The sequence below is a fragment of the Rhinopithecus roxellana genome, chromosome 12 (assembly GCF_007565055.1).
Source record: "Rhinopithecus roxellana isolate Shanxi Qingling chromosome 12, ASM756505v1, whole genome shotgun sequence".
In the NCBI taxonomy this organism is placed as follows: domain Eukaryota; kingdom Metazoa; phylum Chordata; class Mammalia; order Primates; family Cercopithecidae; genus Rhinopithecus; species Rhinopithecus roxellana.
Genome location: NC_044560.1, coordinates 109,196,874 through 109,210,747, shown reverse-complemented (window position 1 = coordinate 109,210,747; position 13,874 = coordinate 109,196,874). Strand labels below are relative to the sequence as shown.

General features: G+C 47.7%; 1 pseudogene; it reads right to left on the bottom strand.

The window, feature by feature from the left end:
• Positions 1-3,298: 3,298 nt before the first annotated feature.
• LOC115900750 lies at positions 3,299-13,557 on the bottom strand (annotated as a pseudogene).
• Between the last annotated feature and the right edge of the window lie 317 nt (positions 13,558-13,874).

The following is a 13,874-nucleotide window of genomic DNA, read 5'->3' as shown; positions in this document are numbered from 1 at the left end:
TTTCTATAGATGTCTCAGATGTTCAGTTTTCCTGTCACAAGGCTTCCAGTCTGTATTAGTTCATTTTCACACTGCTAATAAAGACATACCTGAAACTGGGAACAAAAAGGTTTAATTGGACTTACAGTTCCACATGGTTGAGGAGGCCTCAATCATGGTGGAAGGCGAAAGGCACTTCTTACACGACGGCAGCAAGAGAAAAAATGAGGAAGAAGCAAAAGCGGAAACCCCCGATAAACCATCAGATCTCGTGAGACTTTTTCACTATCACGAGATTAGGATGGAAAAGACCAGCCCCCATGATTCGATTACCTCCCCCTGGGTCTCTCCCATAACACATGGGAATTCTGGGAGATATAATTGAAGTTGGTGTTTAAATGGGGACACAGCCAAACCATATCATTCTGCCCCTGGCCCCTCCAAATCTCATGTCCTCACATTTCAAAAGCAATCATGCCTTCCCAACAGACCCCCAAAGTCTCAACTCATTTCAGCATTAACCCCAAAGTCCAAAGTCTCGTCTGAGGCAAGGCAAGTCCCTTCCACCTATAAGCCTGTAAAATCAAAAACAAGCTAGTTACTTCCTAGATACAATGGGGGTACTGGCATTGGTTAAATACAGCCATTCCAAATGGGAGAAATTGGCCAAAGCAAAGGGGTTACAGGGCCGATGCAAGTCCAAAATCTAGAAGGGGAGTCAATTTTTTTTTTTTTGAGATGGAGTCTTGCTCTGTTGCCCAGGCTGGAGTGCAGTGGCTGGATCCCGGGTTTACGCCATTCAGGGCAGTCAAATTTTAAAACTCCGTAATCTCCTCTGACTCCAGATCTCACATCCAGGTCATGCTGATGCAAAAGGTGGGTTCCCATGGTCTTAGCTCCACCTCTGTGGCTTTGCAGGGTACAGCCCCCCTTCCAGCTGCTTTCACAGGCTGGTGTTGAGTGTGGCTTTTCCAGGCTCATGGTGCAAGCTGTCAGTGGATCTACCATTCTGGGGTCTGAAGGACAGCAGACCTCTTCTCACAGCTCCACTAGGCAGTGCCCCAGTAGGGACTCTGACTCCACATTTCCCTACTGCATTTCCCTCCCTAGCAGAGGTTCTCCATGAGGGCTCTGCCCCTACAGAAAACTTTTTCCTGGGCATCCAGGCATTTGCATGCATCGTCTGAAATCTAGGCGGAGGTTCCCAAACCTCACTTCTTGACTTCTGTGCACCCGCAGGCTCAACACTATGTGGAAGTTGTCAAGACTTGAGGTTTCTACTATCTGAAGCCACAGCCCGAGCTGTACATTGGCCCCTTTCAGCCATGGCTGGAGTGGCTGGGACACAGGGCACCAAGTCCCTAGGCTGCACACAGCACAGGGACCCTGGGCCTGGCCCACAAAACCACTTTTTCCTCCTGGGCCTCTGGGCCTGTGATGGGAGGGGCTGCCATGAATGTCTCTGATGTGGCCTGGAGACATTTTCCCCACGGTCTTAGGGATTACCATTAGGCTCCTTGCCACTCATGCAAATTTCTGCAGCTGGCTTGAATTTCTCCTCAAAAATGGGTTTTTCTTTTCTACTGCATCATCAGGCTGCAAATTTTCTGAACTTTTATGCTGTTTCCCTTTTAAAACTGAATGCTTTTAACAGCACCCAAGTCACCTTCTGAATACTTTGCTGCTTAGAAATTTCTTGGCCGGGCGCGGTGGCTCAAGCCTGTAATCCCAGCACTTTGGGAGGCCAAGACGGGCGGATCACAAGGTCAGGAGATCGAGACCATCCTGGCTAACATGGTGAAACCCCGTCTCTACTAAAAAATACAAAAAACTAGCTGGGCGAGGTGGCAGGCGCCTGTAGTCCCAGCTACTCAGGAGGCTGAGGCAGGAGAATGGCGTGAACCCGGGAGGCAGAGTTTGCAGTGAGCTGAGATCCGGCCACTGCACTCCAGCCTGGGCGACAGAGCGAGACTCCATCTCAAAAAAAAAAAAAAAAAAAAAAAAAAAAAAAAAAAAAAATTTCTTCTGCCAGATACTCTAAATCACCTCTCTCAAGTTCAAAGTTCCACAAATCTCTAGGACAGGGGCAAGATGCCACTAGTCTCTTTGCTGAAACATAACAAAGAGTCATCTTTGCTCCACTACCCAACAAGTCCCTCATCTCCATCTGAGACCACCTCAGCCTGGACCTTATTGTTCATATCAGCATTTTTGTCAAAACCATTCAATAGGTCTTTAGGCGGTTCCAAACTTTCCCACATTTTCCTATCTTCTTCTGAACCCTCCAAACTGTTCCAATGTCTGCCTGTTACCCAGTTCCAAAGTTGCTTCCACATTTTTGGGAATCTTTTCAGCAATGCCTGACTCTACTGGTACCAGTTTACTGTACTAGTTTGTTTTCATGCTGCTGATAAAGACATACCTGAAACCTAAAGCAAAAAAGTTTAATTGGATTTACAGTTCCACATGGCTGGAGAGGTCTCGGAATCATGGCAGGAGGTGAAAGGCACTTCTTACATGGTGGTGGCAAAAGAGAAAATGAAGCAAAAGTGGAAACCCATGATAAACCCATCAGATCTCATGAGACTTCTTCACTATCATGAGAATAGCATGGAAAACACCAGCCCCCATGATTCAATTACCTCCCCCTGGGTTCCTCCCACAACACATGGGAATTCTGGGAGATACAACTGAAGTTGAGATTTAAATGGGGACACAGCCAAACCATATCACAGTCTTTCTAAAGCCAAATGTCCAGCCCTGAGTTCCTGCCCTCCCCTTGCTCTGGCAAACTCAGATGCTAGATCACTAGGCTTGCCTTATCCAGGGGCTGGCCTTTAGCCAAGGGAAACCTGGGAAATGGTGACTTCAACAAAGATGGGAAAGATACTAATGCACTTGCTACTGATACCTGATAATCCTATTATAGATCTAAAGTTATTTCTAAAAAGTTGCACTCGAGGTTTTAACAGTGTATTGTGGACTGAGAACATCTGTAAATCAGTGCCACAACCAGTTACTAACAAGGTGTTTTGCTGGGCCCACCAAGGGTCCCATTGCTGCTCAGTACCGGGCACCACCGGTTTTTATCCCAGGGTCAAATCAACTGAACTTGCCCAGTGGATGATCACTGAGTGGGTCTCTAAGAACTTGTGGGAGGGTAGTGCCGTGAGGGTGCTGAAGTACTCCCCACAAAGAGAATGGGGCCTGTCAGTTACCTGCTGGGGATGGGGCCTGTGGGCAGAGGTGACTGGGATTCCCAAAGATCCAGGAAATGGGTTTCCCGTAAATGCTCAGCGATCTAAGGCTTTTAGATTGCTTAGAGCCCACGGGTAAGTTTCAGTGATAAAGGAAAAGGAGACACCCCCAACCACTGGCAGGCAGGACTCAAGAGGTGGGTCTGCAGAAAGGAAAGAGCAGAGGCACCAGGAGTTTCCAGACCTCTGAAGTCTGGCTCTTCAAGCTTGAAGACAGGAGGGCTGGAGGGGGCGTGCCGCTCCGTGTCATCACCCATTGGCTTCTGTGCTCTATTAGCCCAGCCCCTCCATCCCCCAGTCCAAATGCTTTATCTGCCTGAAGACTCATGCTATTGAATCGGGTCATGTGGGGATGGGAGAGAGAAGGCGGTGGGCTCCTCCTTCTCATCAAATAGTCTGGGTCTTCAACCTCCTCCCTTTTGGGAACCCAGGCACTCATCCTCCTCTCTGCCTCAAGGCCCCTCCCACCCACCTCCCCACCATCCTGGTCCAGTTTTGGAGGTGGAACTTGGGAGAGGGGGATTGAAAAGTACGGGCTTACAATCTCAAAAAAAAAAAAAAAAAAAAGAAAAAATATTTTATTTCCTTCTTAGTATCTGTTTGTTTCTTTCTCTCTCTCTCTCTTTCTTTCTTTTTTTTTGACGAGCCTTGCCCTGTTGCCCAGGCTGGAGTACGGTGGCTCAGTCTTGGCTCACTGCAAACTCCGCCTCCCAGGTTCAAGCAATTATCCTGCCTCAGCCTTCTGAGTACCTGGGATTACATGGATGCACCACCATGCCCAGCCAATTTTTGTACTTTTAGTAGAGATGGGGTTTCACCATGTTGCCCAGGCTGGTCTTGAACTCCTGACCTCATGATCCACCCATCTTGGCCTCCCAAAGTGTTAGGATTACAGGCGTGAGTCATTGCACCTGGCCTTTTTTTTTTTTTTTTTTTTTTTTTTTGAGTCAGCCTCTCTCTGTTGCCCAAGCTGGAGTGCAGTGGCACGATCTCAGCTCACTGCAACCTCCACCTCCCAGGCTCAAGCGATTCTTACGTCTCAGCCTCCCAAGTAGCTGGGATTACAGGTGCACACCATTGTGCCCAGCTAATTTTTGTATTTCTAGTAGAGGTGGGGTTTTGCCATGTTGGCCAGGATGGTCTCGAACTCCTGGCCTCAAGGGATCCGCCCGCCTCAGCCTCCCAAAGTGCGTGAGTCACTGCACCTGGCCTAATTCTGCTTTCTAATTTGCCTCCCTGACATGGGGGACGCTTCAATAGGGTTGGTGCCAGGTTCAAGAGGCTGAAGAAGAGACCCAGGGCTAGCAAATGAGACATAGGGTTTATTTGAGGGAACTTACAGGGTGATCCGGTGGTGGTGAGCTGGATAGGAGAACCACAACCACCTGCAAAGCGCATGCAGTTTATATAACGTTTTCACTTAGCACCCTCCCCCAGCAACCTCCATGCAGCAGCCCTCATCCTCAGGGTGTGCTTAAGTTACTGCTGTTAGGCGTGTCTACCATATACACTCCACTCCAGCATACCCACCTTGTTGTGTTTTGTTGTTGTTGTTGTTGTTTTTTGTTTTTTTTTGAGATGGAGTCTCACTCTGTCGCCAAGGCTAGAGTGCAGTGGTGTGATCTCGGCTCACTGCAACCTCTGCCTCCCGGGTTCAACTGATTCTGGTGCCTCAGCCTCCCGAGCAGCTAGGATGACAGGCCCTCGCCACCACACCCGGCTAATTTTTGTATTTTTAGTAGAGATGGGGTTTCACCATGTTGGCCAGGCTGGTCTTGAACTCCTGACCTCAAGTGATCCGCCTGCCTTGGCCTCCCAAAGTGCTGGGTTTACAGGCGTGAGCCACTGCGACCCGGCCACTCTAGCATACCTTTGAATGGCCCTCACATTCTTGTACCATTCTTCCACCGTTTCCCTGGGGCCAGGTATGCAGAGGAGCATTGCAGCCTGAACTACAGCAGCAACACAAACTACAACAGAAAAGAGTAATGAATGTAAAAGTGGCTTCAGGTACTCAGATTAGCTGCTGGGATGCACCATGGCAGGCCCGCAGTGGAGGAGAGGGGCAGCTCTCTGCAGATCCAACAGTCTGTTTTGTTCTGGAGAGAGGCCACCATCTGTGGCCAGCTGGTAAGAGGTTTGCTGCATACAATCTATGGGTGAAAAGTGAGATGTTTAGTGAGTACAAGAAGGAGCAAGTCATGGTCGTTTTTTCCTTTTTGAGACAGAGTTTCACTCTTGTTGCCTAGGCTGGAGTGCAGTAGCTGGCTCTCGACTCACTGCAACCTCAAACTCTTCGGTTCAAGCGATTCTCCTGCCTCAGCCTCCCGAGTAGCTGGGATTATAGGCGCCTGCCATCATGCCTGGCTAATTTTTTGTATTTTTAGTAGAGGCAGCGTTTTGCCAGGCTGCTTTCGAACTGCTGACCTCGGGTGATCCACCCGCCTCGGCCTTCCAGAGTGCTGGGATTACAGGCATGTACCACTGCACCCAGCCTTATGGTCATTTTACAAGAAATAGGCAGTCGTGTCCTTCTCAGAGAGCACCACCCCAGCAGTGGCCTGGTGCTTGGTTTGCAATACCAAATAGGTTGGCCCCATCTCTACAAAGTGTCATGTGAGACTGGAGTGAGACAATAGGGATATTATGCAGTGTGGGCATCCAGATGCTAGACTGTTACATGCATCCCCCAGGTGCGGTGAAGAATGTTCTTCCATATCAGCCCCCCAAAGGGGGCTGCCTGCTACCATCCAGTCCTGTGTTTCTCCTTGTAGTAGGCGCATGGTAGTCCCCTTAAAGACGGTGCCCAGATGTCAGTGCACAGGACTACTGGGTCTGGCTCCTAGAAGAAACCATCCAGGCAGCTTGCAGCTCAGCCCATTGGTTACTATGTCCTTTGCCTGTATTGAGCCAGACACTCTCAGTGGACAGCTGGATACAGGTGCAAGGATTGCCTCTTGACAAGCCATCTGTGTACTAGGCCTGGTCAGGAATTGGGCCCTGTCCCTCTTATACAAAGGAGGGAATCTTTGGAGGCTCAGTGCCTCTGTCAAAGACTGTCCTTCAGCTGTCACATAGGTGACAGGGCCAAGCAGTAAACAGAGCCCTGTGCTAGTTTGGGTACTTCTGTGGCAGGCATGCATGCCATTTAGCCACAGTCTGTTTCTGGGAAACCAAAATTCGTGCCTCAGCCTCCTGAGTAGCTGGGATTATAGGCACGTGCCACCACACCTGGCTAATTTTTGTATTTTTAGTAGAGATGGGGTTTCACCATATTGGCCAGGCTTGTCTTGAACTCCTGACCTCAAGTGATCCGCCTGCCTTGGCCTCCCAAAGTGCTACTCGGGAGGCTGAGACTAGGATAAAAGGTACATCTTGGTAAAGGTGTCCTACTTTAGACTAGGATAAAGGCTAAAGTCCCAGGATCCCGATAAAAGCAATGGTGGCTGGGTGTCTGGAGACTGCCAGCCACATCTAGAGGTAGCTAACTATATATTGGTCACCTAAGAACGCACAGTCGGGCTGGGCATGGGGCTCACGTCTGTAATCCCAGCACTTAGGGAGGCCGGTGGGAGGAGGTGGGTGGATCACCTGAAGTCAGGAGTTCGAGACCAGCCTGGCAAACATGGCAAAACCCTGTCTCTACTAAAAATACAAACATTAGCTGGGCGTGGTGGCAGGCACCTGTAATCCCAGCTAACCTACTATGGGGTACTGGGTATGTACTAGCATGGGATCCCCTTTGGATCATCTTCCACTTGCTGTAAGGCATAACACGTAGTGCAGAATTGTAGCTCCATGACACTATAATCTAACTTCAGTCCCCTTCCATAGCTGGAACCAGAATCCTAAAGGCACAAGTTTGTGTCCTTGCCTTTGCCACCGGTCCCAGTTGGCCCCCTTCTTGACTAAGTGGTACAGTGGCCTAAGGAGTTGAGCCAAATGGGAAATAAAAGGACACCACGGCCTTAGAAGAAGAACTAAGGTTTGCAGTCACTTTGGTGGTGCAGGATGTGGGTAGGCCTGCACGGTATCTAGAATGGCAAATTGAACACCGTTAGTCTTAGCCATCCAGATGACACCAAGTATTTGACTGATAAGCCTGGACCCTGCCTTTGTCTGCATTGAGGGCCCATCCTGTTAACCAAGTGAGACAGGAAGGTGAGGGCTATAGAGACTCGGAAGTTAGCTGGAAAAAGATTCAGAAGTTAGCATGATATCATCAATGTAATGGAAAACACGTACCCTCTCCAGGGTAGTCCATCTACTGAGGTCTGTGGCCACTAGGCGTTGACAGATAGTGAGGCTATGGAAATATTCCCAAGGCAAGAGAGTAAAGGTATAATTGTTCTCCTTCCCAGGTGATAAGGTTAGGCTTTTTTTTTTTTCTCTTTTGAGACGGAGTCTCGTTCTGTTGCCCAGGCTGGAGTGCAATGGCGCAGTCTCTGCTCACTGCAACCTCCACCTCCCAGGTTCACACCATTCTCCTGCCTCAGCCTCCCGAGTAGCTGGGACTACAGGCGCTGGCCACCACACCTGGCTAGTGTTTGGCTTTGTGTCCCCACCCAAATCTCATCTTGAGTTGTAATCTCTGTAATCCCCACGCGTCAGAGAGACCAGGTGGAGGTAATTCAATCATCGGGAGGGCTTCCCCCATGCTGTTCTCCTGGTAGTGAGTGAGATCTCGCGAGATCTGATGGTTTTATAAGGGGCTCTTCCTCCTTCGCTCAGCTTCGTGAAGAAGGTGCGTTTCCTCCCCTTTGTCTTCTGCCATGATCGTAAGCTTCCTGAGGCCTCCCCAGCTCTGCTGAACTGTAAGTCAATTAAACCTCTTTCTTTTATAAATCACCCAGTTTTGGGCAATTCTCTATAGCAGCGTGAAAACGGACTAATATATCAGGTGAATGCAATGACAAAACGAGGTGCGTCCAGTCCCTCTCCTATCCTCATCAGAAAGGAGGCAATATGAGAACAGCTGCATACACTGGGGGGGCACTTTATTGAACTCCCAGTAATCTGTCATTCTCCGTGTCCCATCAGGCATCCACATGGGCCATGCAGGGCTATTGTATGGGCTGTTCACTGGTCTTATAATGTCTACCCAGACTTCTTTCCTTTTCAGTCCCTACGATCTCATCACGACCTCCTGGCAGGTGTTGTCGTTTCAATGCTGCTATTCACAGAGGGGCTGGCAGCTGTGCTGGTGTCCATTTCGCATTCCCCTTGATCACACGCTTCACCATCCTAACTCAGTCGGAATTCAGAGGGTCAAGCCTGATGAGACAGCCATTCCCAAGATGTACTCTGGAACAGGAGCTCTGTACACTAAATAGGGTTTGGGTGGCAGTCTCCTAACTTGTAATACTAGCTCAACCTGTCTGACTTTCACAACCCCCCACCCCCCCAACCATCTATTGTTCTAGGCCACTGGAACCACAGATGTCACCACATACGAGAGTGCATTCAGCTACAGGATCCGCTGGGGACAGCCTGTGCATTCTTGTTTTTTTGTTTTGTTTTGTTTTTGAGACGGAGTCTCACTCTGTCACCCAGGCTGGAGAGCAGTGGCATGATCTCGGCTCACTGCAACCTCTGCCTCCCGGGTTCAAGCGATTCTCCTGCCTCAGCCTCCAGAGTCACTGGGATTACAGGCGCCCAGCTAATTTTTGGTGTTTTTAGTAGAGACTGGGTTTCACCGTGCTGGTCAGGCTGGTCTCGAACTCCTCACCTTGTGATCTGCCAGCCTTAGCCTCCCAAAGTGCTGGGATTACAGTCGTGAGCCACCGCGCCTGGATGCATTGTTTTTTTGCCTTTTTTTTTTTTTGAGACAGAGTCTCACTCTGTGGCCCAGGCTGGAGTGCAGTGGCATGATCTTGGCTCACTGCAACCTCCGCCTCCCAGGTTCAAGTGATTCTCCTGCCTCAGCCTCCTGAGTAGGTGGGATTACAGGTGCACACCACCACGCCCAGCTAATTTTTGTATTTTTAGTAGAGATGAGGTTTCACCATGTTGGCCAGGCTGACCTCAAACTCCTGACCTCAGGTGATCCGCCCACCTCAGCCTCCCAAAGTGCTGGGATTACAGGCGTGAGCCACTGCGCCCAGCCAGCCTGTGCATTCTTTGGTGACCAATATATAGTTAGCTAGTCCTACATGTGGCCGGCAGTCTCCAGACACCCAGCTGCCATTGCTCTTAGCAATGGGGCCTTAGCCTTTATCCTGGTCTAAAGGGGTTGGTGCCTGTATCCCTCTGTGGCAGGGGCAGTAGGCTGAGGCTGAGGCTTCTTCATGAAGCGCTGTTTGGCTTGAGCTTCTGCCACAGTCTGACCAGAACAGCAGTAGGCTGTTCATTTTCACAGTAGGCATCCCTGCCACTACCTGGTCACATCACATTTGCTGGGGGTCCCCTGACAGCCCCCTGGCTGTTTTTCCTTTGGCTCCCTTGTTTTTATCCCAGCAGCGTGCACCCCTCACCTATGCAGTTTCTGTTTTCCTGAGTGGTGGCCCTTTGGGCCGCCTGAGACACTGGCTGTCCTATGAAGGGACTCAAAATAGACACTAGCGTGCCACACCATTGGTTGTGTGCCTACTGTAAGATGGCATTTCTCATGCCAGCAGTGAAAAGCTCACTGTCAGGGCCTCAGTAATGCTCAGCATAGATAGCAAGCACCACCCCTAATTCCCAGAGGATGTCCCTCAATTCCTCCATAATCTGTCATCACAAAGGAGATGTGGGCACATTCCTCTTCTTCCTTTCTTCCTTTCCTTTCCTTTCTCTTTCTCTTTCTTTTTCTTTCTTTCTTTCCTTTCTTTCCTTTCTTTCTTTCTTTCTTTCTTTCTTTCTTTTCTTTCTTTCTTTCTTTCTTTCTTTCTTTCTTTCTTTCTTTCTTTCTTTCTTTCTTTCTTTCTTTCTTGCTTTCTTTCTTTCTCTCTCTCTCTCTCTCTTTCTCTCTCTCTCTCTCTTTTCTTTTCTTTTCTTTTCTTTCTCTTTTTCTCTCTCTCTCTCTTTCTTTCTCTCTCTTTTCTCTCTTTGATGGAGTCTTACCCTGTCACCCAGGCTGGAGTGCAATGGCTCCATCTCAGCTCACTGCAACCTCCACCTCCCGGGTTCAAATGATTCTTCTGCCTCAGCTTCCGGAGTAGCTGGGATTACAGGCGCCTGCCACCACACCCGACTAATTTTTGTATTTTTAGTAGAGATGAGGTTTCACCATATTGGCCAGGCTGGTCTCGAACTCCTGACCTCATGATCCACCTGCCTCGGCCTCCCAAAGTGCTGGGATTACAGGTGTGAGCCGCTGTGCCCAGTTGCCCCCCTAGTGATTTTTATGTGGTGAATCTGGATTCGAGATCATTAATTTGCATTTATCACATTCCCAGGTGATGCTTATGATTCGTGGGCCACACTTTGAGCAGCCTGGTGTAATTGACATTAGAACCATCTGCTTTTTAAAGGTTAAATCAAACTATCTCTGAACCCATCTGGTCCCAGAGCCCATTTCTGCGGTAGATCTCTACTCATCTCTCCAACCCTTTCCATTAATTCTGCCCACAATTCTTGGATTATTTTTAGTAATTTACATTTGCTAGACACTTTGAGTTTCCTCTAAGCTTTCAGATTTGTTGACCTAGAATTTCATATAGCTTTTGTCCTTAAAATTCTAAATTTGATGGCTATATCTCTTTTCTCCTTTTTTTTTTTTTTTTTTTTTTTTTTTTTTGAGACGGAGTCTTGCTCTGCCACCCAGGCTGGAGTGCAGTGGCCGGCTCTCAGCTCACTGCAAGCTCCGCCTCCCGGGTTTACGCCATTCTCCTGCCTCAGCCTCCCGAGTAGCTGGGACTACAGGCGCCCGCCTCGTCGCCCGGCTAGTTTTTTGTATTTTTAGTAGAGACGGGGTTTCACCGTGTTAGCCAGGATGGTCTCGATCTCCTGACCTCGTGATCCGCCCGTCTCGGCCTCCCAAAGTGCTGGGATTACAGGCTTGAGCCACCGCGCCCGGCTCTTTTCTCCTTTTTTACGTTTTGTTATTTTTATTTATCTTTTTCTCAATCACATTCACAAGTGGGATTTGGATTTACTTAGCATTTTTACTTTATTTTCTATCTCATTAATGTCAACTTTTAAATTACAGTTTCTCTCTAGTTTGTTTTGTCTTTATTCTTCTGATTTCTCAAACTCCTGACCTCAAGTGATCCACCCACCTCAGCCTCCCGAAGTGCTAGGATTACAGGTATGATGAGCCACTGCACCCAGACTGTTCTTCTGATTTCTTAAGGGGAGCGTTAAATTCCTTTATTCATCATCTTTAGTCTTCAGTAAAGTGTAATTTTTGCGTTATGTCAAAGGTTTTGATATGAAATAGTCTCCCTTTTATGCTACCTAGAAACTTTATAATTTTCTACTTAGCTGCTTTTTAATCCAAGGATTATCTGGAAGTGTGTGTGTATGTATGTGTATATGTGTGTGTGTATCTACATATATAGATATATGTATATGAGATGGGGGTCTTGCTGTGTTGCCTAGGCTGGTCTTGAATGCCTGAGCTCAAATAACCCTCTCACCACAGAAGCATATTTCTTAATTTCCAAGTCATGAAGGTTATTTTCTCTTTTAAAATTGTTCATTTCTTTTTTTTTTATGATTTTTACACATACTGTTTATTTTAATGAAGCTGGTACAGACAATGTCCATTTAAAACCCATATCCTGGGCCAAAAAGTACAAATAGAGCAGTGCCCTGTTGTATTCATTTCTGCATGTATCGCTTTATTGCTAATGAAAATTAGAACTTTTCTGGGATCTTGTGACAAGAATTTTTTTTGTTTTGTTTTGTTTTGTTTTTTTGAGACGGAGTCTCGCTCTGTCGCCCAGGCTGGAGTGCAGTGGCGCAATCTCAGCTCACTGCAAGCTCCGCCTCCCGGGTTTACGCCATTCTCCTGCCTCAGCCTCCCGAGTAGCTGGGACTACAGGCGCCCGCCACCTCGCCCGGCTAGTTTTTTTTGTTTTTGTTTTAGTAGAGACAGGGTTTCACTGTGTTAGCCAGGATGGTCTCGATCTCCTGACCTCGTGATCCGCCCATCTCAGCCTCCCAAAGTGCTGGGATTACAGGCTTGAGCCATCGTGCCCGGCCAACAAGATTTTTTTAAAAATCATAAAATGCCTTTTCTTCAGTGAAGCCATCTTTGGAGTTAGGCATTACTCTCACCTTATCTGTCATCTTGACTTTAACCTGATATTCCTCTTCTTTTGGTCCAGACCCTCAAATTTTAAAAGTACCTTCAAGTTAAGGAAAGGTCATTTTTCCACAGTTCAGTTCCCTGAAAAACTCCCATCTCCCACTGAAAGTCACAGTCCAGGAGTGAAGCAGTCACATGCTAGAGCATCAGGGCCACTTGGAAAGTCATTATGAACGCTTGCGTTGGACAATCTTATTTATCACCACAAGCCTGAAAATGCAATGTCCTGAAAAAGGTGGCCTCTCTGTGCACATTTAATTTTTAAAAAGGAGAGGGTAGGCCGGGCGTGGTGGCTCACACCTGTAATCCCAGCACTTTGGGAGGCCGAGGTGGGCGGATCACAAGGTCAGGAGATCAAGACCATCCTGGCTAACACGGTGAAACCCCGTCTCTACTAAACATACAAAAAATTAGCCGGGCGTGGTGGCGGGCGTCTGTAGTCCCAGCTACTCGGGAGGCTGAGGCAGGAGAATGGCCTGAACCCGGGAGGCGGAGCTTGCAGTGAGCCGAGATCGCGCCACTGCACTCCAGCCTGGGTGACAGAGCAAGACTTCATCTCAAAAAAAAAAAAAAAAAAAATAGGGTAATATGAAGGAGACTGAGGCTTGATCACCAAAAATCAGCACAATGAAAACAAACAAAATGAATAATGAGCACAAGAATTCAAATCACCAGATGTTTCAAAGAGCTGGGGTATCAGTTTTCAGTTCCGTTTTGAACACATTACAAAGGAACTATTTTTAAAAGTAAAGGATAGAGGGAAAAGAAAAAAAAAGAATAAGCTGTTGAATGACCCCTCCCCCTATTTGTTCCTAATAAACGTCAATCTCATCTTCTTCCTCCATTCCCAGTTCTTTTGGAGTATGATTATCAGCAGTTTTCTGACCCTCAAAGAGAAACCAGAGTGAATTCATTGCAACGCACTGTCTTTGACAGCATGATTCTTGGAGTTTCTTGAGATGTGTTGTCATTTTCACTTTGAAGTGACTCTCACTGCTGTGGTGTCCAGTGACTGAGTTTAATATACTCACCTTCCTTCTTATCCCGCAAGTCCTCAGCTGAAGGTTTAGCTTCCTGGTCAGACATGATGACGGCGTCTTCACCTGGGGGTCTCCGCACAGCAGCGGCCTTGGGGAGGCAGAAACTCGCTCCGGGGTTTACAAATCCATCTCCCTTCCCTAAAATTGTTCATTTCTAATATTACTATGCATCTATTAAATCATATTTGTTTGCATTATTCAATTTCTCTATGTCATTTTTTTCTCAGATCTGCGAGTTCTGAAAAAGTTGCATGATAATTGCCATTGTAGTTATATTTCCATCAATTTCTTTTTGGTTTTATACGTGTTTTGCCTTAAATATTTAGCTCTCCAGTTGTTTGGTACATATAGGTTTGTGGCTGT